The following is a 27,991-nucleotide window of genomic DNA, read 5'->3' as shown; positions in this document are numbered from 1 at the left end:
AACACAGTACAAAATATGGCGGCTCTGCTTTTTATTTCACTTGCCCATTCAGTTCTTCTCCTTTGCCCTTCGAGCAGCTGGCTTCTCATCAGCACGGTTCTGTAACACAGGTAGTTAGACAACTTCGTCCGCATTTCTTTTAATCTTTCTGTCCTCGTCAACTCCCCCATGTGGAGTGTGTTGATCCGTTGACCCAGTGCAACTGAAAAAAAAAAGAAACAACAACCGAACGTCAAACTTAAATTTTGTACTTTCATATATAAATAGCAGTTAACATGAAACTGATTAAGGAAAACACAGTACTTGCTGTTTATTCAAAATTCAATTGTCACATTCCCTAAACATAAGATTATCTCGCTAATATCAATGATAATAGCGAGCCAATTATTCCTAGATGAATACCACTGCATTCTACTTTACTCGTCTGAACACTAATTACTTGAGAAGCACCAGCACTGTTTACAATTTATCGTGAAAGCATGCAATAACTAAATACAGTATGACAAAAGTTCTGAACTCAAACCTATTACAGTTAAATCTCGGATGTGATAAAGTCCCGGGGAGCTGAAAACTATTCAATTAAATCTGGAACTTCGTTTTTGGGTGTTTCGATCTGATAACTCCAAAGTTTAATGTCGCGGCTTCAAGAAACCAGGGTTGGCAAGTATCGCGATAGTATTTCAGAAATACATTTTGTATCTGTATTTCTGTATTGGGATACATTTGTTTCACCAGTATCTGTATTCCTGTATCGAAATACATTTTTTTCACCAGTATCTGTATTCCTGTATCGAAATACATTTGGTATGTTTCTGTGTATCGCAATACAATCAGGGTGATATGTTATTTAGCTACATTTCTTGAGAAATACTCCCCCCTCCCCCCCACGAAAAAAAATACAGACAAATCCGAGCGCAATTTTTTTTAGGGCACTCTTGTTAAGGAGATGCTGGGGCATTGTTACCATGCTCAGCAAGGTTCCTTCCAATTCTTCAAACTATTTTCTATGCGCCCTCTTCTCTCTTCTGAGAAGTCTTGCGTAGTCGGGTATTCGAACCAGGTGGTGTGCCAGGAGCGAAGTCAGAGCACCTCCTGCAGCAGGTCCTTAGGTAGGGATTCCTTGAGTCATTGTTTGCTGGCATCCAATGCCCGCTGCTAACCGTCTCTTTTGCCTTAGCGTACACAGCACACCCAACCGGCAAAGCTGAGTCACAGTCCGTCGCAGCTCGAGCCTGGTGGTGGTTGACTTGAAATAGTAGGATGACTCACGCAGTGAAGTTCAACACATATTCGAAAGCGTCTGCGGCTGCGCCCGTAATATTACACGGCTCAAGGGTACGTCACCAGCCGACGTGAAGGTTACCCGGTGCTCTGGTGATCCGAAACCCAGGACGGAGGTCAGACGTGGCCTCGCGGTACCGATCCAGACTTCGTACACCTGCGACTTGTCTCGAGCGCGCTGTTTCTCGGAGAGCTCGCACCTGTGATGGCAGTATCAGGTCGCAATCCACGAAATCTCTGTTTAGATGATGCTAGGCGAAACTTGAGGATTGCAATCCTTGCGTCGGTGGCGGAGGAACGGCAGAAAGGACCTTCACAGCAGGGATACCACCCTATGGTTTTTTCAACCGTAACAGAAGATAACATGTGTTCCAGAATGCTTCAGGTGGTCCACTATTCTCGTAAATTCCAAATGATACTGCCTGCACGATCCTCAACGAGGTATCCTACAACGGAAGTACGTATTGCCCTTTCATACAGCAGCGTGGTAAAGTTTCCTGTTCAAGCCCACACCTACAGATCAAGAATATTAGTTCATTCCACCGTGACGTCATGTGACTAATGTTGACACCCTATTGAAAAATCCACCAGCCCGGGTCTGATGTGTTTTTGACGTTTACATCAGAGCGGAAATTCAGACACGGGTCTTGGCGTGTTCTGGTGTCCTGGTGTGTTCTAGTGTCCTGACGTGTTCTAGAGTCTTGACGTGTTCTAGTGTCCTGACGTGTTCTAGTGTCTTGACGTGTTCTAGTGTCTTGACGTGTTTTGATGTAATCCCGCCGACCTAGTGTCTTCTGGGGTGACCTGGTCATGCGTGCACAATATAATTAGATGCAGAAAGGAGTGCTGATGACAACAGCTAGCAAAGTGTGCACAAAGAATACCATTTTTTCGAAGGTTTGGGCGCTCATTCTGCCATGAAACAAAACTACAAAGACAAAGAGAATGGAACGTACTATTTTATTTTTTTCCCAACATGCACCACTCGCAAACATTCTCCTGCAGACTGGGCTGTCCATGGCTCTTTTCTTCCATGCCACTTTTGCCAGCACATCTGGATGGCTAAGATAATGGCTTCGGCAAGTCGGTATTGCGTGATAAAACCTGCAGCGCATAAAAAGAAATACACGAGCAGTTATTTATAAAAAAAGTGAAAGCCGCTTACAACTCCCTGTAACGCCGAATTAGAGCGCAGCTCTTGAGGAGGAGTAGGAAAGGGCGCTGGGGGGGGGTTAGACTAACCCGGGGGGGGGGGGTCACGTGACCTTGGGGGGTCACGTGACCTTGGGGGGTCACGTGACCTTGGGGGTCACGTGACCCCCAATGCCGATGATGTCATCACTGACGTCACTGATGATGTCATCAGTGACGATGACGATGCGGGTACCGATGACGTCATTAGTGACGTCACTGATGACTTCACCAGTGATGATGACGATGACGATGCGAATGTCGGTGACGTCATCAGTGATGTCGCTGACGACGTCATCAGTGATGATGACGATGACGATGCGGATGCCGGTGACGACATCAGTGACGTCACTGATGACGTCATCAGTGGTGATGACGATGACGATGCGGATGTCGGTAACGTCACCGACATCCACATCGTCATCGTCATCATCACTGATGACGTCACCGGCATCCACATCGTCATCGTCATCATCACTGATGACGTCACCGGTATCCACATCGTCATCGTCATCATCACTGATGACGTCACCGGCATCCGCATCGTCATCATCACTGATGACGTCACCGGCATCCGTATCGTCATCATCACTGATGATGACGTCATCAGTGATGATGACGATGACGATGTGGATGCCGGTGACGTCATCAGTGTCGATGACGTTATCGGGAGTCACGTGACCTCGGGGGGTCACGTGACCTCGAGGAGGGGGTCACGTGACCTCATTGGAGTCACGTGACCTCGAGGAGGGGGTCAGGTGACCTCAGGGGAGTCACGTGACTTCGGGGGGTCACGTGACCTCGGGGGGGGTCACGTGCCCCCCACGAAGTCACGTGACCCCGGTGGGGGGCTCGCGCGGTGCATTATGGGACATTTCCCATGATGCAGCGCGCGGTTACGCCGACGGCGACGGCGACGGCGACGCCGACGCCGCTCAAGCCGGAAACGGGCCCCTAAGAGCTGCGCTCTAAAAGCCTTAAAATAATAAAATCAAAACTACAACACTAAACAAGAGGTTATGTCGTGTCGAGCCTGATAATCAGTCAATTTATCACTCGGCCCGCCCTCCCACGTTCTATCTGATTTCGCCTACATGTGGGCAACATAATACAGTCAAACCTGACTATATCAAACTCTCAAAAATCCGTCTACCACTTTGATATAGCGGGCAATTCTCTATAGAAGTTTTAATGAATTTGACAATGAACAAGCACGCCACATTTAGAAAAGTTGTTCACGCTCGAAGGGGCATCTGTACATCATGAGGGACGCCGACTGCAGTTATATAGTGGCCGCTTCTTCGTTTACTGGCTCACCCTCTCCCCCCACAAGACTTTTTTTTTTTACTCCTGGGCGGCCGACGCGGCTGCTCAAAAGAAAAAAAAGCCAGCTTTCTCTGCAAGCTGGCTCCCCCCAAGGATGATTCTCAAAAAGGGGGGAAGCCAGTTTGCAGAGCTAAACAGCACTCTTGGCAGATCGGTCCATGGGGAGACGCTGCAATTTTCTTTCGATGTAATTGCATTTTTCGCTATGCATTTTTATTGCAGCTACCAGTCATTTTTATTGCAGCTACCAGTTAAACAAATAGTTTAAGGGCACAAGGTAAGTCCTATACTCCCCATGCATTTGAGGCCATGTTGAGGAACAGTTTTTTCGGTGACTATTAGGAGTATTTCTGTCATGCATATATCATTTTGTTCGAAATATTGTGTTTTATCCACTGAACTAGAATTATTTTAACCAATCTAAAATAAGGTTTTTTTATATTTTTTTTATTCTAGTACTGAAATTTTAGTTTTTTTTCATCTAATAAAAACTTTGTAACTCAAAAACTGCTAGGTGCACATTTTTAATTTTAGTTCAGTATTTTTGAACACCCATGTATGTGGTAGAAATAAAAAAATCAACCCTCTATAATGTCAGGCTAAGGAAAAAATGGTACCTATGTACTAAAAAACAGTTTTGAGATAATTGAGTTTAAAGTAAAAAAACTGGTGAATAACGAATTTCTATTGGCACCAACAGCCTTACAGTCATTTTTTCAATAGCCGCCAGCTTGAAAGGCATTGCTAAAGTCATATCTTCACCTTTAGGCTTATCGCCTTGCTTGCCGGGCCTCTTTTGTGACCTGCCATGTCGCTTGGTCCGTAAAGTATATTAGAGTGACGTCAACTTCCCTCAGCCACTTGATGGCTTTCCAAACAGGGTTCCATCCACAAAACTTCAAAACATTGGCTTGTGCAATGCTGCAACCATTCAATAAAGGAACAGCATTCAATGGCGCCATTTTGTCGTTATGAAAACACAAACACTTGAATGTACACACGCTACACACCTGGGAAAAACGTGCACAGCGTCTCGTGATTGTCTTGGTTGAAAAAAAGCTATCCAATAGTTGCAAAACAATTTTTTTAGATTATCTGTTACTGGACAAGCTTTTAGGTCTTGTGTTGATTTTGTTTTGTTGGAGAATTCATCGATAAACAGGGAGTGTATCCCAAAAGGAGGCGTAGTCACCTGCTACTTGCTTTCGGAAGAAGTGATTTTCAGCACGAAACATAGCTTTCCAAAAACACTGGGACAATGGAAAATGTGCAGAAAGAACTAAACTTTTCAAATTGCAAAAAAAACTAAAATAATTTTTTTTTTTCAATTTTACCTTACCATGTGTTCTTAAATTAACCGGGTTCGATAATATCAGGTTTGACTGCAGATCGAACATCGTGGCCTCGCTCCTAGTGAGCAAAGAAAGCGCTGCACCCCAAGTGGCATTTCTCCTGCTCTGTCCACATTCACCTTGTCTGACCTCCTAGTGCCTCTCACTGTACATGTGTGCTGCACAAGGCAAAATCAACAATAGGTTCATAAAAACCCCAAATCATAGTAAATCATAACTCACACTATACAAACATTATGTCTGCCATTAAAGTTGCGACGAGTCACACGCTGCTCATCTACAGCGTGTGACTCGTCGCAACTTTAATGGCAGACCAACTACACGCTGTATAAATATCCCATAACCCAATTTTTTTTTTTGTTCAGAGCTAAGCACAGCAGTTACAACAGGTGCTGTGCCCTTCCAGGTTGATCAGATATACCCACCTGGTGTGGTAGGGGCTGTTTTCCCACCACACCCTCCTAGAGGAGAGGCCTGCAGGCTTGCCCTGACACACCCTTGTCGAAGAGCTCCGCAGGCTCCCACAGTGATCGGCTGACCATTCTGAGAGAGCGGCCAGGAGTGGCAGCCTTTTCCACAGCATGTGTAAATGCTGCCTCTCGTATTTTGATGCCAGGTCCAAGATGAATCTGCAGTGAGTAACACTGTCAAGAAAATGCACAAAAAGTGGAGAAATACAGGCAACACAAATGGACTCTCCACTTTCGTCTGCAATCATGTTCCTGCTTTGTTTCACTGAAATGCTGAACTGTAGATATATATAAAAAATGAAATAAATTAAAGGCGCACTCTCTAGTATTCCAGGATGGCCTATTTATGTTCCTAACTGAACCTATGTGCTCTAACATCCCACAAGTCCAAAACTTACAATCATGTGTGGAATATTTCACTACCGTGCATACCGGGATATCATTGGATGGGATGCAACCGGGCCAATGAGGAACACAAGGGAGGGGGATTAGGGGTGTTAGTTAAGGTTCAGGAATGGGGAAGGGAACGAGAGGGCTGCAGGGAACACATGTGGGTCAAAGGCAATATTCGGCGTTTGGACACAATCCTGGGTTTTGTTTATCTAAAAACAGGAAGTGATGCAGGGGAGGAAAATGCAGAACACTTGACATGTATATCAGGAGACGTTAGGGAAATTGGCACTAGCAAGGAAATAATTATCTTGGGGGACGTGAATGCATATTTGGAAGACTTTGACGGACATACAGATACAACAGGGAGGATGTTAGAGGCGTTCTGCAAAGGTTAATGGGTTAATTTTAATGGGTTAACGCTCAGGTGAAATGTGATGGAAAAATAGCATGGGAAAGAAAGAACTCGCACTCGAGTATTGACTACTGTTTAATGTCGCGTAAAATATACAAGAGATTAGGAGGTATGTAGGTCTAAGGTCTGGGGAGCGACCATAAGAGAATCAAAATCAGATTTGGCACAATAAAACCAGAAATGCAAAATCAAAAACAAGAGGGTAGGAATAACTTAAATGTTAAACAGTTACAAGAGGCATCTAAGCAGATCAAGAACATTGTATCCAAGCAACCGGAAAGAGAATGGACATATGAAGACTAAGTGTTTTCAAAAGAGAGAGAAATATTGAATCAAACAAGGATGAAGAAAACTAAAACGCAAGCCCAAAAGCTGGTGGGATAAAGAGGTTAAGGCAGCAATATCGAGACGCCAAGCGGTATCTAAAGAACACAGATGGGCAAAGAAAAAGGGGGCCACACTAGCCGAAGTAGCGACAAAATGGGAGGAATTTCAGGAAAGAAAGCAGGAGACATTAGCATTAATACAGGCCAAAATTGGGAGAGCAGGGGTTCAGTAGATGATAGAGATAAGCCGAAAGGATAGGAATGCGGCAAAAAGATTCTGGGAACAGATCAGTGCACAGGGAAAAATGACCAAGGCGTACCAGCAGGCACTAACAACACAGGAAGGGACAAAGGTAGAAGGGGATGAGGCAGAAGAATACATTAGACATACAATTGAAGCAGTATTTTCGGAGTTAGAATCAAATCAGGTCGTAGGGAATGGTAGCGTCTACACAACACATGCGGAGGATCATAGTGAGGAAGGGAAAGGACCACAGAGGAATGGGAAAAAAGTAGAAGGAAATTAAGGTTCTAGCTGGCACTGAAACAGGTCCAGACGGCATACCAATGAGATTGATAAAAGTTCTAGGCAAAACAAGCAAATTGAAACTAAGGCAGGTGATTGACCAGATACTTATGGGAGGGAGGTACCCAGTGGACTGGAAATTGAGCAGGATGAGATTATTATATAAGGGCAAGAGAAAAAAAGACAGTGTCAAATCATACCGACCAATCACAGTAACTTCAGAAATATACAGACTAGCTATGCAAATTGTAAAAAGAAGAATGGAAGAATGGGCAAAGAGAAAACAGATTCTGGGGGAGCTTCAAAATGGTTTCAGGAAAGGTAGACGACTGGATGAAAATTTATTCAAAATCACTCAGTGCATAGAGATAGCAATGACAAGTCAAAGGCCATTATGGGTAGCATTTTTAAACATCAAAGGGGCATATGACAATGTGAATCAGGAAAAACTCTGGAACCAATTGAAGGGATATGGGCTAGAGGGAACCATGGTTAAGTTTCTAGAATAGGTTTATACGGAAAATAGGGGTGATTATAACATGGGAAGCCGAAACTACAAGACCAGCAGCAATAAAAAGATATCTCAGACAGTGAGATGGGAAAAAGTTAGAACAGTGCAACCTTGGTTTTGATCTGGCTAACGTGAAGGAAGGACATAAAGTAAATCAAATATTGCCACGGTTAATGTATCAGACGACATTGAACTAGTATCAGAAAGTCGTGACACAATACGGGAACTCATCAGGATTTGCAGCAGAGAAGGGGACAATTTAAGACTAAAATTTAGTATGGACAAGTCGGGTATAATCGCAGTCGGTTGTAAAGACGAGAAGGGGGAACCTCTTGAGATAGAGGACACATTGATAGAACACATAGAAAAGTACAAATATCTGGGAATACGGTTAAGTGAAGGAAGACAGTGCCTAAAAGACCATGAAGATATTGTAATAAAAAAGGGGAAACGAGATTCAGCTGTCATGAAACACAGGGCACTATGGAACTATAATAGATGTGAAGTCGTTAGGGGTGAAAGGAAGGGAGTCATGGTGCCAGGACTGTGATTTGGGAATACGGTATTGTGTATGAGGTCAGAAATCCAGGCAGGTTTAGAGATACAGCAAAGGAGTGTGGGGGGGTTGGCCTTGGGGGCACATGGGAATACTACAAATGAGGGAGTAGAGGGGGACATGGGTTGGGCATCTTTCGAGTAGAGAGGCGATAAGTAAAGTTAAATTTGAAATAAGACTAGGTGAAATTGAGGAGACACGGTGGGCAAGGAAAGTGTACAAGTAGCTATATATAAAAAGTCTAAACACTAAGTGGACAAACCGAACCCGCAAGCTGATATTTAAGTACATTCAACGAAATGGAGCCGATCAGAGCATATCAGAAGAAAAGGGAGTAAAGGAAATAGAAAGGAAATTGTGGGAAGAGAGAATGCAGGGGAAATCAGCTTTAACAATGTACAGGGCATAAAAACAAAAAAATAAAGAAGGAACAGCTGTATGATAATTCAGTGGGGAGCTCTTTGTTGTTTGAAGTTAGAACGGGGGTGCTACGAACGAGAATGTAAAGGGCTAAATTCCAGGAAGTGGACGCTCTGTGCGACGTATGTAACCGCGAAAGGGAAACTATAGAACATGTAATTTTAAGGCGCACGGGGCTTCGTCCCAACCTCTTGAGCAGATAACTACGGATTTGGAGGGGGCACTGGGTTTTCCGGACATGGATAGACAAATGGATAGAGAAAGAATTGCGGTAACTAAGAGGAGATTGGAAGATTTGTGGAAAAGATCTAGGGAAGGATAAACAAAATGATATAAATAAGCAATATAATCACTTTAAAAAGGGACGTGGGGTTGTGTTAGAACAAAATTTATACAATTTAAAAAAAAATAAGGGATGACCAAATGTAAGGCTAGGTGGCACAAGCAGCCGCCCATTACAAAGAATATAGCCCTTACCATCCATCCATACTCTGTCTTCTTTGCTAGTCTATACTAGTGAAGCGGGCTAGCTTACTAACCCCTGGAAAGGTATTATTGGCACTGCTAAACTGTAATTTGTGGGACACGGCTATCAGATAGCATTGATGTCACTGTCATCCGCATGTACACTTTTTCAAAGATAGTTCACCTGCTCGTCCTATGGCAAGACTTAAGTATGTTCTTTTATTTTTATTTTTAGAAGAAAAATAGGAATGGAACGAGCATAATTTTTGGGATATTTAGGATGCTTAGAGCCTGTCGAATGAGTTATCACCAAGAAGAGACAATCTGAGAAACATCTTTAGTGCACCTTTAAGTCAGTACCTGTGTTTGCCTTTTTGTGTGCCTGACTGTTTGCGTCCTTGTTTTTTCTGCCATTAGTCTGTTCTCCTGAACAAGTCAATGAAGTGAAAACAATAAACAAAATGTGTTGTAGGCCCAGATACGTACCTCACCATCTTGGACAGCAAAGAGAGGTGGCCAAGAGGAGGCCACGGCCTCACCAGGTGGAGCAGCCACTGCAGCACCTAGGATACCAAATTAAAGGTTAGAGCGACGAGTAACATCAATGTCTTGATTTGTTTATACGCTAGGACATACTGTAGCTGTAATAAAGAAAAAGATAGCCGCACAACATATTCAAAATGACGTGCAAGGCAGTATAAATAAAGCACAATATTCCTTCACAACGTCAATCTAGCCCTATGCTCAGGAGCTATGTTAGTCAAAACATTGAACCCCATTTCTTTGTTGTAGTAATAGCAGGAACCATGCGTATTCCCAAACAAAATGTATGCTACAGTTGCTAATAGGGTGAGATTTCAGCAATGCATGCCCTCAAAATGTTTCGTAATTTCACTCCACCAGTAAATCACTTTCACTTGTTTTAGGATTTTCAGAACATTAGCAAATCGCTTTAACTTGATTCATTACGATGCAAACCTGTAGAGGTAATGTCAGCTCTTTCTTGCGGTACTTTTAGTAAGGTGACACAAGGGCTGCGGTCACTACCATTAAGGTGGTATTGTTGCTTATGATGTTGCCACAGCCAGGCTGCTTTGTGCACTAAATAAATGAACACTACCTTTTGAAATCACGCCTTTAAGATAGTATTTATTCATGTGGGATACTGGCAACCTTACCAACTCTCGTTATTACAACTACTCGCCTGTCAGGTAAGCAATGACTGTATCATGCTACGCTGCACAAAGAAGTCATGAAATGATGTCTTCCTGTTCTGTCATCAACCATTTGTTGAGTTAAAAGTCTGGCTATAGTAGTATGACAGTGTTGTCCTGCCCCTAAAAAAGCGACTTTTGATCCCTCTGCTCTTGTGTGCAAAGAGGGCGAAACACTATTTTCTTAACGGTAGAAGGGCCTTAAGCATGTGAATAACAGTACTGGGCAGAGCCTCTCCTGAACAATCAATTGACTTGCTCCACTAAATTGAAATTGTCACTACCTGCAACTACATTATCAGCAGTTCAGGTTGCAAATACATAATTAGATTTGGGCCCACCAGCACTGTCATCCTGTCAGTAAATTAATATCTGCTTTTATACAGATGAAAAACAAATTAAGATTTGCAACGTACAGTCGGAGGCGTCTTGGGCAACGACTCAGCAGAATCTCGATAATACAAATCTCTCCCCCCCATTCCACTCCACCCACTCCCCTCACTTTAAGTGACCCAAATATTAACCCGCAATGCAATTTGTCACTACGTATTGCGCCATCTAGCGGCTGCAAAATAAAAGACTGGGTAGGCCAGGATAGCCCGGATCGCAAGGACTGCAGGCGGGTGCATTAAGATACCAAGTGTGAATGTGGCATTTTGGATCGGCATCAGCCTTTTTGGGAACCGTTCTTCTTAAAAGTAAGTCCCGGCTTCACGTCTCCATGAACCCAGCGGGTTTCTGTAGCATCTTGCCTACTCCTATAGAACGCGCTGGGGTTCGATAGGGTTCCCCCAAAAAATAAATGTCGCTACTGCTGCGTGAAAGACTGTCACAGTCACGAAGGCTACTCAAGCGTAAAACTATACCGCTTCCCCTCGAGATCTTCGGAAGTGACACGGCCACAGAAGGGGATCACTGCAGTGTGATGCATCAGGTAAGTAAATTCTACAGTAAATGTTGCTGTTGAAGTGAACGAAAATAGATGTGCAGGCTTGGAAAGTGGTCTGACGAACTTGTTTTGCAGACTACTCAGCAGAATAACAATTTATACAAGTTGTTCTACGAGTCACTATAGTCCGTTGCAACCTAAGAACGAAGGGCGAGGGTAAGACGGGTCGGGAAGGAGGAAGCAGACGGAACGCTGGAAAAGAGAGGGGAAAACCTCCTTCTCTCTTTAGCGTTCCGCCTGCTTCCTCCTCCCCGGCCCGTCTTACCCTCGCCCTTCGTTCTTAGGTTGCAACAGACTATAGACACCACATAGGGAAATACAATAGGAACGATTGGGCCGATTGTTGCTTCGCTGTGACGTCCACAATCAGGCGATCAGGCCTTCAAGAAGCAAGAGGCCCGTCCCGGCAATCGTAGTTGTATGTGCGCATAGCCGTTCGGCACACGCACGGTCGTAACCAAAACCTTCCAAACCTGCGAGTTCTCAAATAGTAAATTTTCGCAGCACATAAAGCTTTGTTTGTTTCGGCAACAAAATTTAACGCTGAATCTGGTAACAAATGTGACGGCATGCAGAAAACAGGATGCGTAAGTTTTTCCTTAGAAAAAGCTCAAGTGAAGCGTAAATATCCTTCTCACATGTGCACTTTGTTGCCTGTCACCTTTTCACACCAGGCTTGCATATCACGGTACAGCCATTGTAACGCGCATACTGTTCTCTAGCATGCAGAGTATGTTTCTAATTACTCACATTTTCTAGCCGGGGGCGAGCGCGAGGAAACAGGAAGAGCGTGCCGCACCAGGCTGGGGCTGCGCAGGAACGATGGAGCCGTTCTGGCTGGTCTGGCTCATGGCGACTCCTGGAGCGTTCCGCCAGCGAGGTTCAGATCAGGACCGGCGGAAACAGCGAGCCCTGGCCACACCGACCTAGGCCATGACGATCCCGGAGTGGTTCCGCAGCGAGACTCGGGCTGTGATAGCCCGGAACAGCTTGCTTACGCAGCGCTGGCGTGGGGAGGACGATCCGCAGGCCTGGACACGGACAGCGACTGCGAGCTCTGAATGACGGGCGACAACCCGGCTCGGCGGGCCGCAGTGCCGGCTCTCGAAGACGGACAACTGGAAAGTATAGTAAACCGATTCGCAATCTTCTCGTTGTATTGTGTCACTCCCTGGGAGACGAGCGAAGCACATGCCGATCGCGCGGCGATTATTACAGAGAGACCCCACAAGTGGTGAAGAACTCAAACTGGTGCCCAAATGACAACTCTAGAATATGCTTGCCGGCTAGCAATACTGGGTAACAAAGACTTTCGCACTGATAGCCGCCCGGAAATTTTTCTTCTGTAAAGCTATACATTCAGACTCGAATCGTTCACTGAAAATAAAGCTACAAGTGTCTCAGCAGACCTAATAATGCGAAATCCCCACATGGTAATGCAGCAAGCACAAAAAGAAACAAAGAAATATCCTTAATCCTTACCTTTTCTCCCACGACCGTTTTTTCCTTCGCGCTCAGCAGCTCGCTGGCGGGGCAAATTGCCCAGTGTGCACAGACGCCGCCGATGATTGCTAGCACTTCTAGCAACACTAAAGGTTTCCTTTCGTTTTTATTTTTATTAACCATTTTAGGTACTTTAAAAAATGTTTGTGTATTTTTAGGACACATTCGATATAAAAATAGTGTTTTTGGGACACAAAGCAATACTCATGCAAAATGTTTAACGTATCTTAGGAAATACATTGTCTGGTTTCGGTTTCGCGGTCTCGACTTTTCGCCGCGAGGGGTTTCCAAATACTCCGTCGCTCCGTCGGCTGCAATGTGCATGGCGGCGCCCAAGATGCGTATCGTCCACGCCGTGCTACGCACTGCGACCTGCTTTTACAAAGGTAAGCAGTACTTTGCTCTGAAATATGCTAATTTTGAATTTTTACAAGTTCTGGATTCCATAGCGCTGACGTATTTTACCCTAAAACGTATGAAGGTCGAGGAAAAAAAAGTACATAGTAGATATGCGAAGGCTCTTTCACATGCTCTGATTCTGGCCCGAAATCGGTGCGATTTCTAGTATATGTGCGATGAAAATCGCAGTCGCATTGTCGCAGCGGCTCTGCAACTGGTTTCCACCAAGCTGGTATTTTGCCGCAGAGCCGGTGCGATCGCTTTCTCGTCAATCAGCCGTTCATTAGCCAGCTTTCATCTGCGCAAATAAATGGAGGCACATAAAAGTTTCTGATTTAATGCTTCGTTATTATAAATTTCTGGTTACATATTGCATTCCTAAAACATGTATGCTTATTAAGACGTTTTTGTTGTATTTTAGACAAAGTGAAACGCGTCGCGTCCGTGCCCGAAGCGCCAGCCGCTCCGACAGAAATCGCGCGGTTGTTGGTGCATGTGAAACCAAACATTGCGATCGCACTCGCTGCGTAGGCTGTCGCACCGATTTTTTTTTTCCGCACAGTCGTTGCATGTGAAACTGTCTTAAGAGAGGAGTCGCATAGTAGCTCTGCGATTTCTGTGGTGTTCCGTTACGTGATTAGATTTGGCAGTGTTTCAGTAGTTTACTTTAGGGGCGGGCGTTCACTCTGAATTTTACATACCTGTGCACGAGGAATCGGCTGTAATTGTCGGGAGAAAGCTTCCTGTTTGGCGTGGTTTAGTACATCCCTGTTTTCTGGTAGAATTTGACGTGGTGCTCTTTCCTTTTAGGCTTCGTATTCTACTGCTGCCCGAAGAAAATTCCATCGGGATCTTTCTACCAGACACGGTGTCGCGATCGTCCCTGTGTGGTTTTGATTCCAGAAAGTGGAACAGTGTCTGATGCGGGACCTGGTGATAGTGAAGTGAGTGACAGTGACGAGGAGAACTTTCCAACGAAAGGCCTAACAAGAGAACTTCCAAGCGATAACGAAACTGAAGGCAGAACGCCCGCCTGTCTACTTCTGTCAACGTCAAGAAAGAAGCACAAGTCACCGCCGCAGGTTTTTGACTGGGGAAAAGAAGACCGGTGTTTTCTGGAGCCTGCGGAACCCATGTTTATAGCCTCTGATGATGTCAAATGCCGACTGAAATATTTTCAAGTTTTCATTGATGACAAGCTGCTGACGATTGTTGACGAGACAAACCTGTATTCTTTCCATCAGGCTATTGCATATAGGTAAACGTTTGTTACACTGTGCCAACATGCTTACGCAAAGTACATATTATTTGAAGTGAATCGCTGCATCGCCCCTTCAATTAAGCACCTTATAAAATCAAATGTGGTGTTTGAGCTCTGTACATCTTATTTAATTTTACAAGAAAACATGTTTTCATTCAACACCATACATATATCCGTAATGTATGCTCACCAGAGGCACCCTGGTGTGCATGTCAGGCCAGTTTAGTGTGCCTTGGTGTGGACATTAGACCAGTCTGGTGTGGCATAGTGTGCACATCAAGCCATTCTGGTGTGCTGTGTTGTGCACAGCAGACCAGCCTGGTGTGTTTTGATGTGCACGTCAGATCAGACCACACTAGGATGATGTGATGGGCACACCAAACCAGCCTAACGTGTTCTGGTGGGGACAACAGAACACGTTAGGCTGGTCTGATGTGCGCACCAGAACACACCAGGCCGGTCTGATGTTTACGTCAGAAAACACTAGGACACACCAAACCGGTCTGGTGAATTTTTCAATAGGGCAGTGGCGTTCTTTTTGGACAGTGGCATTGTGACGTTTTGATGAAGTTCAGGGTGACATAGAATTTATTTAGAGGTCGAAGCCTTTTCGCATTCCTCGTCAGACAGACAGGATGTCAGGGAAGGGACCGCGGTCAGTCCTTGATGGAACCTTTCTTTTGAGCCCATTGAAGACTTCTCGTCGTCTGAAACCACTAACTTCAGAGCAAAGTGCCAAGCTTACGAGAAAGAAATATCGGGATCAAAAACTTCCACCTCCAACTTCAAGCTTCATCTCATTTGGCGTCTCAAACAATTTTGAAAAATATATTGCTGTATCAGTATTTCTGTATTTGTATTTCTGTTTTCCCTAAAATGTATTCTTGTATTTGTATTTCCAAAGAGTTGTTGCCCCTATTTAAAATGTATTTCCCATACGTATCACGATACACTTTTACATACGTATTTCAGTATCAGTATTTTAGCTACTATTTTAATGTATCCCAGTATTTGTATTTCCAAATACATTTTTGGGTATTTCTGCTCAACCCTGCAAGAAAGTACCGTGGTCCTGTAGGAACAGTCTACACACACTGGAAATGTCAGCCGTGCATTTATAAAATCAATCATCAAAAGCAACCCACACCACTTGGGCATAAAACGGAAATAAGCCCTGAACTCTCGAGAAAACGACAGATTTATTTCTTTCAAAAAAGCCTGTGATCTTTGCCTGTTAGCGCCTTTTAAATAGCAGGTGCACGCAGCTTTTGTAGCCTGCAAGCGTTTCCCGAAAGCCAATCACCAGCTTTGAGCCTGTCCATGTCTCTGCTCCCGGTACATTACTTTCCCAACAATCCCATAGCGTTCTTCAAAGTGCGACAGCGAGGCAGGACTCGCCTAAAGTTGTTGCACACCGGCAAGCAAGCAAAAGTGATCACTTTCTTTTGCAGCACTTCCCCGCCTGTTAGAATGCATTATTGCTTTATTTTGTTTCACTGTACAAACTTCCCGATCCAACTGAAAGAACACTCTTAATGCACTGCAATAAATGTAAGCATGCCTTTTACATAGTTCAAGTTTGTACCAGGATTTGTTTTAAGCCACTCACCTACTATGGCATCAAACTTTATACGGGTCAGCTCTTTCTTGGCTGTGGCCCCATCCTTCACCAAGCGCCGGCAGGGCAGCCCCTTGACACTCCTGTCCAAGAGTTCCTCCGGCTCCCACAGACTGCGGGCAATCCAGGCAATAAACTTTGATTCAGTTTTAGCCATCTTTAGGGAAATGTCCATCCGCCTCTTGGTTATGAATACTCCATTCCTCAGGTGCGCCTGAAAGAAGTTAAAGGAAAACAAAGAAGTGTTGGCTCTTTGTAAAACAAAAGGTGTCTACAAATAAATGTCGAAAAAAACAAAAACATTCCAGAGATACACCATCATCCAGTAAAAGGTGTCCAAGAAGCAGAAAGTCTCTTTTGTACGTCTCTTTTGTACGTGTTATATGGGCTCGAATAATGTGCTAGTACTACAAAAGCAAAACATCCACAGGTTAATACTTTTCTACCAGAAACAAATCTTGAGTAAATTGCTCGCCAGAAACTGATTGCTTGTGGAAACCGATATTGCAGTTGTCTCATCGACACTACAAAAGAAAATCTTTCAGTGCCTATTTTCAGACTTATGGGAAATGACAGGTCAAGAAAGTGTACGAGCTGAAGGAAGAAGCAGGCAGAAACTTGGTGTGAAGGAAAGGTTCCTCCTGTCCCATCCGAGCTTCCTCCTCTCGAGCTTATACACCGTTCTTGACGTGCCACTGACAGCAGGAAACCTAAGCTCCTTAAAGTGCCAGTTGCTGGGCGGTGAGAAATTATACATACATGTCAACGTAGGTTTGCAAGAATGCACTCAGAAAAAGCTGATGAAGAGTGCACGAAGGCGTGGCTCCCACTTTTATTTTCACAGTCTTCCGCGCGGGTTCAAATGAGCTGCATAACGATACTGGGTAGACATTGCATTTTAGAGCCGTAACAAGCTGAGCTATACATGATGATTGAAAACCCGAGACTGTGGTTTGAAAAACAGAAAATCGTTAAGTAGAATGAAAAGGGGGCAGACAACGTCTCAATAGGCTGAGCCAGATTTTTCTCAGCTTTGACAACGCGCACATTCAATAAAATAAAAACAATCCAGATGCAGTGGTTGTGCTACGATACATGGCACAAAGATGGTTCGTTGAGCCTTAATTATAAGTTTATGATATCCCTTTTACAGACAGGCTAGTGTAAATTGGGCAGACGGGACAATACTTGAATAATTGATTAAAAGACCATGACAGTTCCTACAAAGGATGCCGGTCCTTAGGCTTGCCGGCGCATTGCCGTGATTGTGCTAGCAAACTGTGTTCGTGTAAATGGCCATATATTTAGACTACAGAAAGCAACTATTGCATGAGAAAGTCAAGGTGTATGTGATACAAGAAAGAAGCGATAAGGGATCTACCTGTTTATGCGAGTCTTCTATAGATGTGTCAGGAAGTAAGGTGGTATTTTGAAGTCCCAGTTAGCATGTGTATACTTTAACTAATGGTTGTCATGTTTAGTTACGTTTGCACGTTGGTAGATTATATTTCAGAATGTTGACATCACCATGCTATAGGCTAGGCTTGCAAACACCACACCTGAGCACAAATGACTCGATCGCGCGTCCCGCATGCCTTGGCTACTTGGGTACTAGTGTCGATTAAAGCGGCAGTTCTTCCAATTCATACTTCTGACTCCTCTGGGACATGACAGGATAAGAGCTAACCGCCCAATCAAGAAATGTTTGGAAAGTACATTCGACTCTAAGTAAGACACAAGAAGAAAGTGTTTTATAACAGCTTTGAAGTTAGTACCAGCCATGAATTAATTATTAAAGGTTATTGCCTCCAGCAATAAGCTAGTATGCTTTTTATGCGTTAGCATTGGGGAAGAACCCGACCACTAGGGCACATCCTTTGGAAACAAACACGACCATGAAAGGGTTAACAGTGTAAAACGTTGACAAATGAGCCAAATATATGCACAGGCCCGCCATACCGTTTAGTTACGCTTTCTGACTTAGTTCTGTAAGTGTAGTTTTATTTTGTACTCCAAGATGGCGCTTTTCGTGCAAGGTGACAAAGTAGTGCACTACCCAATGTACGGCTACAACATACAGAACAAGGCTGAGCAGTAATGAAGTAGAATGCCGAAGGTGCGCAGGATTTACCTCCGACGAACCTTTTAATGTGCAAGATCTAGACGACGCTACAACACGAATGGGAGCCCACGACACTCATAATTCTGCGTCAATTAATGAGAATGTCGTTAGCCCAGAACTGCAAAAGCATGTTGGACATCATCGCCGATCTCACTATGACTAAAGAAGTTGAAAGCAAAGAGGACATAGACAAAAAACCAGTGATCACGCAAAGCTCACGTTTGCAGATGGGATCATGGCCCTCGATACTTTAAAAATGTTTGTCAATATCCACAGCTGCACAGAAAGTGAGGACGGGCCGCGAGTGCTCTAGACTGTTCTTCTTGTTGAAGATTTGATCTAAGCACAAAGTAGCAATCACAACCTCCGGTTCGATGCTGCACCTGCTTGATAAGAAACGTGTTGTTGACCATATGCAGTAAACGCCGGGTAGCGATCATAAGCCGTCTCTAATGCTGTCTAAATTCCCCACAATCGTAAACTTCTATTCAAATTAAATTGTCATGTTAGACTTGCTTCCTACCTCATCTGTAGCCCTGCTGAGCATTATTGGATATTTTGTCTTCCCGAATAATAGGGTTTTTTACGGTACCCCATCAAAAAGACATATAAACAAAGTTTTATTAAATTTGCCCTAGCATTCTAAAAGAAACTTGCAGAGATTGGCAGGGTCCAGTACATTTGGAATATACAAGAAATCAAGAAAGCAGTGTAGCAATGATTCGTTTCTTTCTATTTACCATGCCACCAACTTCCGCCAGCTCATGAGGACAGTCAGAAGGGACTTGCTTCTGCTGTGCTGCAGCACCTGGGGCTATTTCCAGTGGCCGTAGCAGTGCACCGCCCGCCCCCAAGCAGCAAGGATTTCGGCCAAGCAATGGCCAATGTCTGGCGATTGTCTTTTGGCCAGTGGCCAGAGAGTGGCCATTCATTGGCCAATGCTTGGCCGATGGCTGATGGCCAGTGGCCATTGGCCCATGGCCAGATAAAAGCCAGTCACCGGCCAGTGTCCGGCCACTGTCTGGCCACTTGGCCAAGGACCGTTGCCAGCCATTGGACAATGATTGGCCAACTCTGTGCTGCTTGGGCGCCGTGCAACATCCAGAAGTTCCTCAGGCTGTGCTCCACCAGGTTGGAGCCTTGCCTTTGCGATGTGCTCAGGACGAGGACCAGCTGGTAGCGGTGCAGCCGCTGCGACTAACTCTGGTTGAGCACCAGCTCGTGCTTGCCCAGTCTCTGAAACAATCCCAGGCCGTGCGCAAGCCAGAAACGTCGCAGCCATTGCGACAGTCTTGGACCGTGCGCCAGCCTGAGGTGGTGCAGCATCTGCAATAACCACCGGGTAATTTCACAGCAGGCAAATGTCAGTACAGCTAGAAAAAGACATGCAAATGTAGGAGGAAGGCTATAAAGTACTATAAATTATCAAAACACAACATACATTACTTAAGTAACACTTCTATCTGAGCTTACCTTTGCACTGCAGAAGCTAATAGTGGTCATGCAGTACCGATGATGAGTAGCTCAATGGCGTCGTTACTCCCAAATTTTACAATCGGGAATATTTGCATCAATGATCGATTGAAATACCTATAATAAATTTGTCAGGATCATCTGTGATAACAAAAAATGTGAAAAAAACTCTGGGGAGTATTTACACAATTATATAAATTTATAGAATAATAATATAATTACCTAGCTAAAAAGAAAAAGCGATTTAAAGAGAGGAACCAGACTATCTAGTCGGGCTCGCGCTGATTAGTTGCGAGCCCCAGGCAAACACTGACACAGCACTCGTATTCAATCCATGCCATGTGGTGGCCTTTCTTGGTGACACAATGAATTTCAGCACTACGGCCTTGCTATAAGGCGCTGTTCAAAGTCTCTCCCCTCCCCCCCCCCCCTTTTTTAACAGCTCTTTGAAGTTCAATAGTTATGTCTGCAGCTCTAAGGCCGTGTCAGTCAGGCCACCCATGAAAAGACTGCAAAAGGGGTGGCTCCAGCAATAAAATTTAAGCAAAGGCGGATGGGGTGCAGAAAAAATGTACAACCTCCAGATTTTTAACAATATAACGCGACCTCCAACCTGCCGCTACATCAGCGAAGTATCACGGTATGAAGTGGTATTATCAACAAGTAGGCACGTGTGCAGAGGCCACTGTGGAGAACGTCTGCGAGGCTGTTTTCTAACGAAACTTAAGCGCTACTCCTGTTATCAGCTCTGTCCCCTTACCAGTAATCGCCGGTCAGTTTCTTGTATGTGCAAAGAAATAACTAAAAGTTAAGAAAACGGCGTGGAAGCGAGTTTTGCTGGATCACGCAAAACAGGTTTCTTGTTTATTGTAATTTCATAAAATTACGCTGCTTGCTGAAAGAAAAAAAATCTCATTTCATGAATAATTTATTGGTGAATGTCATGCGCTAAATTCGGGTTATCAAAAACATTCGGTCAATGTTAGGTATTAACACATTACTCAGCAACCCTGGAAGGCCCAAGCTGACCGACCAACACCAGCTATGCAGCGTGGGAGATTCGTAAAGTGCAGGTGGAAGGTTTCTTTCATTTCTGATGTAGCGTGATTTCATCACGAAACACACTTTCACGCCCTTTTTTATTTTCAATTTTTAAAAGCGGCAAGCCATATCAAGGGAGAAAAAATGCGAACAGCGCGAGGTGACGCACCCCTCTTATCCCCGATTCAGAGTGGAGAGAGCGCAGACCGGATGACGGGGCAGGGGCGATCATGCTTGAGGTAACAGAGTAGCAGACGATGCCAACATTGGTGCATGCCTTCTGCATACACGCTAGTCTCGTGGATTTCGCCACTTCACGAAGTGGCGGCACGGTGATTAAGCAGCCGGTTCACGCTCAGGTTGGCAGCAATGTCAGAGAAAGCCAATGGCATTCTGCCACGTAAACACTTTAAAAGATCTTTAAAGACCCGTACATATATAAATCTTAATAAAGCCAGTATCGGAGGTGTGGAGGTCACAGTAAACATAAAATAATCGTATTTGAAAATATTCTGCTCAGTTCACAGTCAAAATGTTAGTATTCGCAAACCTCAACTATTTATTACTACCCATATAAGGCAAATAGTTCGAATTAGACAAAAGATGGTGAGCACTATGTTCCCAGCATTGTAATCAATCTTACATGAACATCCAGCTTCCACTAGTTGGCCCTCCATTTCTTCTTCACGGGCGAAACCATGCGGCTCCACAGTGTCAAAGAACCCCCCCGGACAGCTGGTGCAGTACTCCTTGAAGTAGAGTAGAATGTTGTGCTAGTTGGTTTTGGAACTTGGAATACATTTTAGCGCTCAAAAACAAGGACAAAAAGAAGAGAATCACACACCATAGTGTGCTACTAACAACTGACTTTATTACATGAAACGACACTTACATACATCCGAGTTTCTGATATCGCCCATCACTAGCCAACCCGATGCCAGGCCGCGTCATTGAGGAAAGCACGTTCTTTGTCATGTAGATCAATTGAGGCCACGCTGACAAATGCTGCCCCGCCCTTCTTAATCTCATCCGCCTCGACTATCTCCCTCACAGTTTTTTCCTTGTGCCCCGCCAAAATCTTGCACTCGGAAAACAACGGCACACACTAGCAGCTTTGACAATGATCAGACAGATGACCTTCCCAATACGTTCCTACATAAGTTTGTGTTCCCTTAGCGTATCATTAACACACCTACTGGTATGACCTATATACTTGTTTCCGCGTTATAAGGGGACCTGATGCACTACTTTTTCCGCACATTCAACAAAGGGTTCCCTGTGTTTCACCGCACACCGAGAAGGAGCCTTACGAAAAGGATCTGTCATCCTCATAATCTACTAAGTTTGTTTGGTGCGGAAAACACTACTTTTACGTTAATCTATTGGCCACTTTTTTCAGGCCATGCGCCGTTTTGTGAATGAACGGTATCACCGCGACCTTTTGTTTATAGCTGAGAACCGTTGGGCGAGGGCAATCTTCACTACGCAATCTTTTTATTACAAGCTCTGCAACTGACGCCACTACATTTTTCGGGAAGCCATCTGCCAACAACCGCCTATACTTCGTGCCCAGACCTTCTGGCATCACATGGTGGCATGACTTTTTGAGGGCGTTCAAGGTTAGTATAAGGCGGTGCAAGACGTTTTTAAAAACAGTAAAGAGGTCATCCATTTAGGTGGCCAGCGGGAATGTCCAATCTGTGATTCAAGTGCCAGTCCCGGATGATGTAAGACGAGTTCTCGATTTTGGGCCAAAATTCGCCATTTAACCAAAGTTGAGTCCACCAGAACTTATAGGACTTGTTCGTAAAGTTTCGAGATTTGCTTCAGAAGGCGAGATAGAAAGGTGTATTTCGGAGGGAGTGGACGTGATTGTTCGAAACAAATCAGCGGTGTCTCAAAATCATGTTAAAAAAGTTGTGTCGTTTTTAAAAGAACACCGGATTTATCTCCTTCCAGCTGACAAGGAAGGAGGATTCGTAATTTTAACGGAAGCGGAATTTGGTAGCAAAGCTTAGAGGTGATCTCATCAGTGTTTAATCGCCGAGATGATGTGTCTCTAAAAAAGCTGAGATTAGAGGCAGTGAGACGATGCAAAATGTTGAACCTTCAGCTAGCTCAGAGCATCAATAAGAGTAAAGATGGATGCTTGCAGATTATGTTTAGCGCCAAGACCCACAAAGAACAATGTCCCTTGAGGGTCATATTATCAGAGATAGGCTCATGGCAGAAGCCGGTCGCGATTTTTCTCTAGGACAAATTGGAAGTTTTGGGCCTTAACGATCCATTTTTTGTAAGAAATTTTGACGATATTTTAGATTTTTTTGAAAGATAACTCACACAAAGGATTTTCAGCCTGTTCATTTGACATTAAAGATTTATATTATTATTTGCCGCACGACAAGTTACTCATATCCTTGGAACGTTGTATCGATCGCTTTGGCACAGTGACCTTCCAGAATAAAATCGGCATGGCGGAAGAGAGTTTTATTGAAATGCTCTCGTTTTATCTTAAATCGACTTTTGTGGAATGGAATGACGGGGTCTATATGCAAAAACAAGGGCTATGCATTGGCTCATGTATAGCCCTTGTAACCCCCAGTAACATCCAGTCATCCTCAGTAACATATATTTAGCCCATCAGGACAAACTTCTTTTTGAACACTTTAATGAATTCAACGATTTTAATGAAATCAAAGTTTTTAGATTTGTGAATGATTTTTTAGTTCTGTTCAACCATGGGCCTGCAGAATTCCAGTCGAGAGTGGATGACGTCTTTACGGTTTTTAAAAACGTTTTACACCCCCTTATACTAACCAAGGAACTACCGGTAGATGGTGTGTTGCAGTTCCTTGATATCCTACTTACCTTCTCTGAACGACATGTGTGTTGGATGTAGCACCTTAGAGCCCGATAACCCCTCTTGCCTTAAAATTCAGCTCATTCGAAACTGGTAAAAAGTATTGCCAATATGTGCGTATTGAACGCCTTCAAAAAATCATGCCACCATGTGATGTCTGAAGGCCTGGGAACGCAGTAAAGGCGGTTGTTGACAGCTGGCTTCCCGAAGAATGTAGTGGTGTCAGTTGAAGAGATCGTATTAAAAAGATTGCGTAGTGAAGATTGCACTCGCCCAATGGTTCTCAGAGATTAACAAAAGTCGCGGTGATACCGTATATTCATAAAACGGCGCAAGGCCTGAAAAAAGTGGCCAATAGATCGAACATAAAAGTCATGCTTTCCGCACCAAACAAATTTAGTGGATTATGAGGATGACAGATGCTTTTCGCAAGGCTCCTTCTGGGTGTGCGGTGAAACACAGGGAACCCTTCGTTGAATGTGCGGAGGAAGTAGTGTATGAGATCTCCTTATCATGCGAAAACAAGTATATAGGTCAGACCGGTAGGTGTGTTAATGATAGGCTAAGGGAACAGGAAATTATCGGGACGGTCATCTGTCTGATCATAGTCAAAGCTGCAAGTGTGTGCCGTTGTTTTCCGAGTGCAAGATTTTGACGAGGCACAGGGAAACAACTGTGAGGGAGATAGTCGAGGCGGATGAGATTAAGAAGGGCAGGGCAGCATGTGTCAGCGTGGCCTCAATTGATCTGCTTGACAAAGAACGTGCGTTCCGCAATGTCGCGGCCTGGCATCGGGTTGGCTAGCGGTGGGGAGATATCATAGAGTAATATAGTAAACCTAAAGAGGCGGAGACGCCCATAGGGCCCAGCGGTCCACTTAGCCCGCCTGACAGCTACCGCTCATGGCGGATGTTGAAAGACGTTACTCCGTTTCCGCGTCGGTTTCCGGTATAGAAAGTTTCGGTTTAGTATTGGGCGTGTTTAGGTAATGTGCGTGCACACGGCCTGGCGAGTAAAATAGTTTCCAACCGCCCTCAGGACGCCACCGCGCTTCGTCTCACCAAACCTTGCCAACCGCAACCGGACCCCGGGGCCGAAAGACTTCGGCGCAGCCAGGAACGGCACCGAAGTAAAAGCTGCTCGTTCTGCGCTACCTTGCAGTCAGTGCTCGGAGCGCTCGGCGTTGTTCGTGCTTGCACCAAAGCCTCTACACACTCCCTCGGACGCGCAAGTCGTATATCGCAAGGCTTGGACGGAGGCCGCCCTCTCCGTGCCGCTCATATTCCGCTCATTTAGTTTGACAATAAGAGCTCGCGTTTCTTCTCGGGAGAAACTGCGGGTGACCACACTGAACCGCTCTCGACCGCCGCCAAGGTTGCCCGCCGCTATGTTCTCAGCTGTACACTCGCTCCCCCAACGAGCGCCTTCCCATAATTCTCCCCATTCCAGAATGCTATGCAACCTGCTGTTACATGGATTGAGTGAATGCGTATTCGCCGTCTCGATCCACCTCTGTCTAGCGACTTGAATGCGATGCGCTTCCCTAGCGCATTAAGCCGTTTAAATGACCGTATTGAATGCGACAACTGGATTCGATGCGACTAAGTCGCATTCATGTAAACGCGGCTTATGGTAACATTACTGAATATGATATAAGATACTGTACAATAATAACAAAAACTATCAAATAACATACCTTGCTTCCCTTGTCTTCAAATATTTTCGGAACCACCATCCGGGTCTTTTTGCTGAGTACCGTAATCAGAGTCTCTCTTCAATCTGCGATCCAAAAAGAAATATCTTTGAGGCATCGACGCAAGGCAAAGACCAACCACCAATAAGCAGCTGGTCAATCAAATTTAAAGTAATGGCTCATTGGAATTAAAAAGAAATATGTAGTGTCTAGAGTACCGTCCGACGGCACTCTTGCAGAGCCTTCAAGTGCCGTCCGACGGTACTCCACTCACACGTTCAAGTGCTGTCCGAAAGTGTCGTGTAAAGCGCATTGTCAAAACGGAATTTTCGAAGCGGTAGCGTAGCTTAGTGGTAAGATTTTTCTGTCTTTTTTTTCCGCAACATTCTTTTTATTATTATTATTATTTTTTTTTACGATTTACACTGAAAATAAACGAATGTTCTCGACAAAAGTTTGCTGGAAAAAAAATAGGACTTCCTTTCCGGAGATACATGATGGACGGCGTGTGCGACGGGGCCAAGTGTATTAATGGTTTTATAACTAGTAGCCGCATACTGTCGCTGTGAAGCGGCGTGAACGCAGGGGGGGGGGGGGGGGTGTTAAGGAGCTCCCCAGTGATACACGCGTCGTTCGAATCTCTTTCGGAAGGCACTTTAGGCGCGAGTGGAGTGCCGTCGGACGGCACTGTAGACACATTCTTAAAAGTATGGGCTTATAATATCCACAGAACGGATAGGAACAAAGAAGTTTAGGTCAGCCACCTGGCTTTCGAACGTTCTCAATCAAGCCAAGTTGTATCATAGGCTTAGCAAGCCCGAGATTATTCCGATTTTTTACAGCGCTGTAGAGGGGCGATTTCGCCAGCGCTCTACGGCGCCTGAAAGTCGGTCGCGGCCTGAACATAGGTTCATAGTTTATAGGTGTTCATTTGCACAACTTCCACACAGCTAAGTACCAGGCTGCTTCCTCGGCAAGGAACTGACAGGGAACATCTCGATCTTACGGTCTTATAGTTCCGGAATGAAAAGAGCATTATTCTGATGGCGCACAAGGCTCTAAATGACCAGGCAACAAAGCAAAACAAAAAAAAAATTATTAGTTAGAAAAGACGATTTCTTACCTCCAAGGATTACGACGTTTGTATCGTAATATCCTTCTTTTTCTCCATCACTGAGGCACCAATACGCACTAACAACTTTCGGAGGTATGTCTGAAGTACAGTTTAGAGCGAAATTCTCTATTATGCCCGTGTCCCACTAGAGTGATATACAGAAACAAAAGCCAACGACAAGCCTCAAACCGGAGTCGTTCGCGATTTGAGAGGCTTTGTAGAATAAAGGAGGCTATGCTCAAACACGAGCATCATGCACGCGAGGGTGGCTTTATCAGGCTTGCAATCGTTCGTGTTTACTTCAGGAGCACCGAACGACTAAACGCCTGCCAAAGGTACCATTGCGAGCATGCTGCATGTGTTTGAGGCTTGTCGCTCTCTTTTCCTCTGTCTGTTGCTCTAGTGGGACACGGGCCTTAGAGAAACCGGCATTATCGCAAACATAGCGAAAGGTTTAAGGTAACTTGCACAAAGAACTTTCCCAGCCAAAAACAAACGCGTAAGTGCCAACACGTGCATAAACCGGGCTATGACTTTGGCTTGGATTGGATATGGAAGTATCTAAATTCGGGTTGGCGTAAAAATTATTTACACGACTAAATACTACCCATAAAAGTGTACACTTGGTTCTAAAAGTTAACTATTACAGTAATATTATATCATTGCTCTTAAATGCTCATTTTTTTAGTTTTTAAGCTAACTTATTGGTTTTGATTTGCCTCATTTTTCTGTCTTTCCTGTAAAGCGCAGGCTATTCTGAGTATTTCAAAATAAAGTTTTGACCAGGGTGTATGATAGGCAGGTGGGGAAACGGCCCATAGAAGCCTACCGCAGCGCCGTGACCGGATTGTGTACTCGTCTGCCTGCGGTTACTCCCGATTTGCGACAGATGGCGCTGCGGCGAGAGGAAAAAAATTGGAATCTGATTTTGCATGGAACTTTATGAGAGAGTGCGCAAAATAAACCGAGAGCACGACAGCCCTCTATCGAAAATCCACGAGGAACCATGTCCGTCAGTTTAGCCGGTCGCCACCGGTCGCCCACCTGAAGTGAGAGTTCGCGGTGCTCCACATAGATGGCGCCACAGAAAAAGAGAAAACTGAGGGGTACATAATCCGGTCGCTCATTTGGCTCTCGTTTCTCCACCTGTCTATCTTACACCCTGTTTTCGACACTAAAATCACCCGTTAAAATCAAGACCTCAACTTATCAAATAGAAACTTACCTCGAATACGTCTTTTACTGGTCGAATTTACACATCTAACTTTAAGCCTCAATTCCTAATTGAAAAAAAAAAAAAAAAAAAAATAAAAAAGTGCACTAAATGGATTTTTCTTTTATTTTTTATTTGTTTCACTGGTAACGTACAGACGAATTTTTAATGTGTAAATGGTGGTTGTAAAATACGTATTCAATGTAAGTGCAACTAGGTACGTTCTGTCGCTGATTTTTTACTACTAGACGCATTTACACAACTTACCTCGAATACACATTTTTCCTGTCATGTTTACACAT

General features: G+C 44.5%; 1 pseudogene; it reads right to left on the bottom strand.

The window, feature by feature from the left end:
* Positions 1-48: 48 nt before the first annotated feature.
* LOC120848859 lies at positions 49-27,991 on the bottom strand (annotated as a pseudogene).

This window comes from Ixodes scapularis, unplaced genomic scaffold (assembly GCF_016920785.2).
Source record: "Ixodes scapularis isolate PalLabHiFi unplaced genomic scaffold, ASM1692078v2 PGA_scaffold0__279_contigs__length_252992795, whole genome shotgun sequence".
In the NCBI taxonomy this organism is placed as follows: domain Eukaryota; kingdom Metazoa; phylum Arthropoda; class Arachnida; order Ixodida; family Ixodidae; genus Ixodes; species Ixodes scapularis.
The sequence above is the reverse complement of the archived record's forward strand: the minus strand, read 5'-3'. Positions and strand labels throughout refer to the sequence as shown.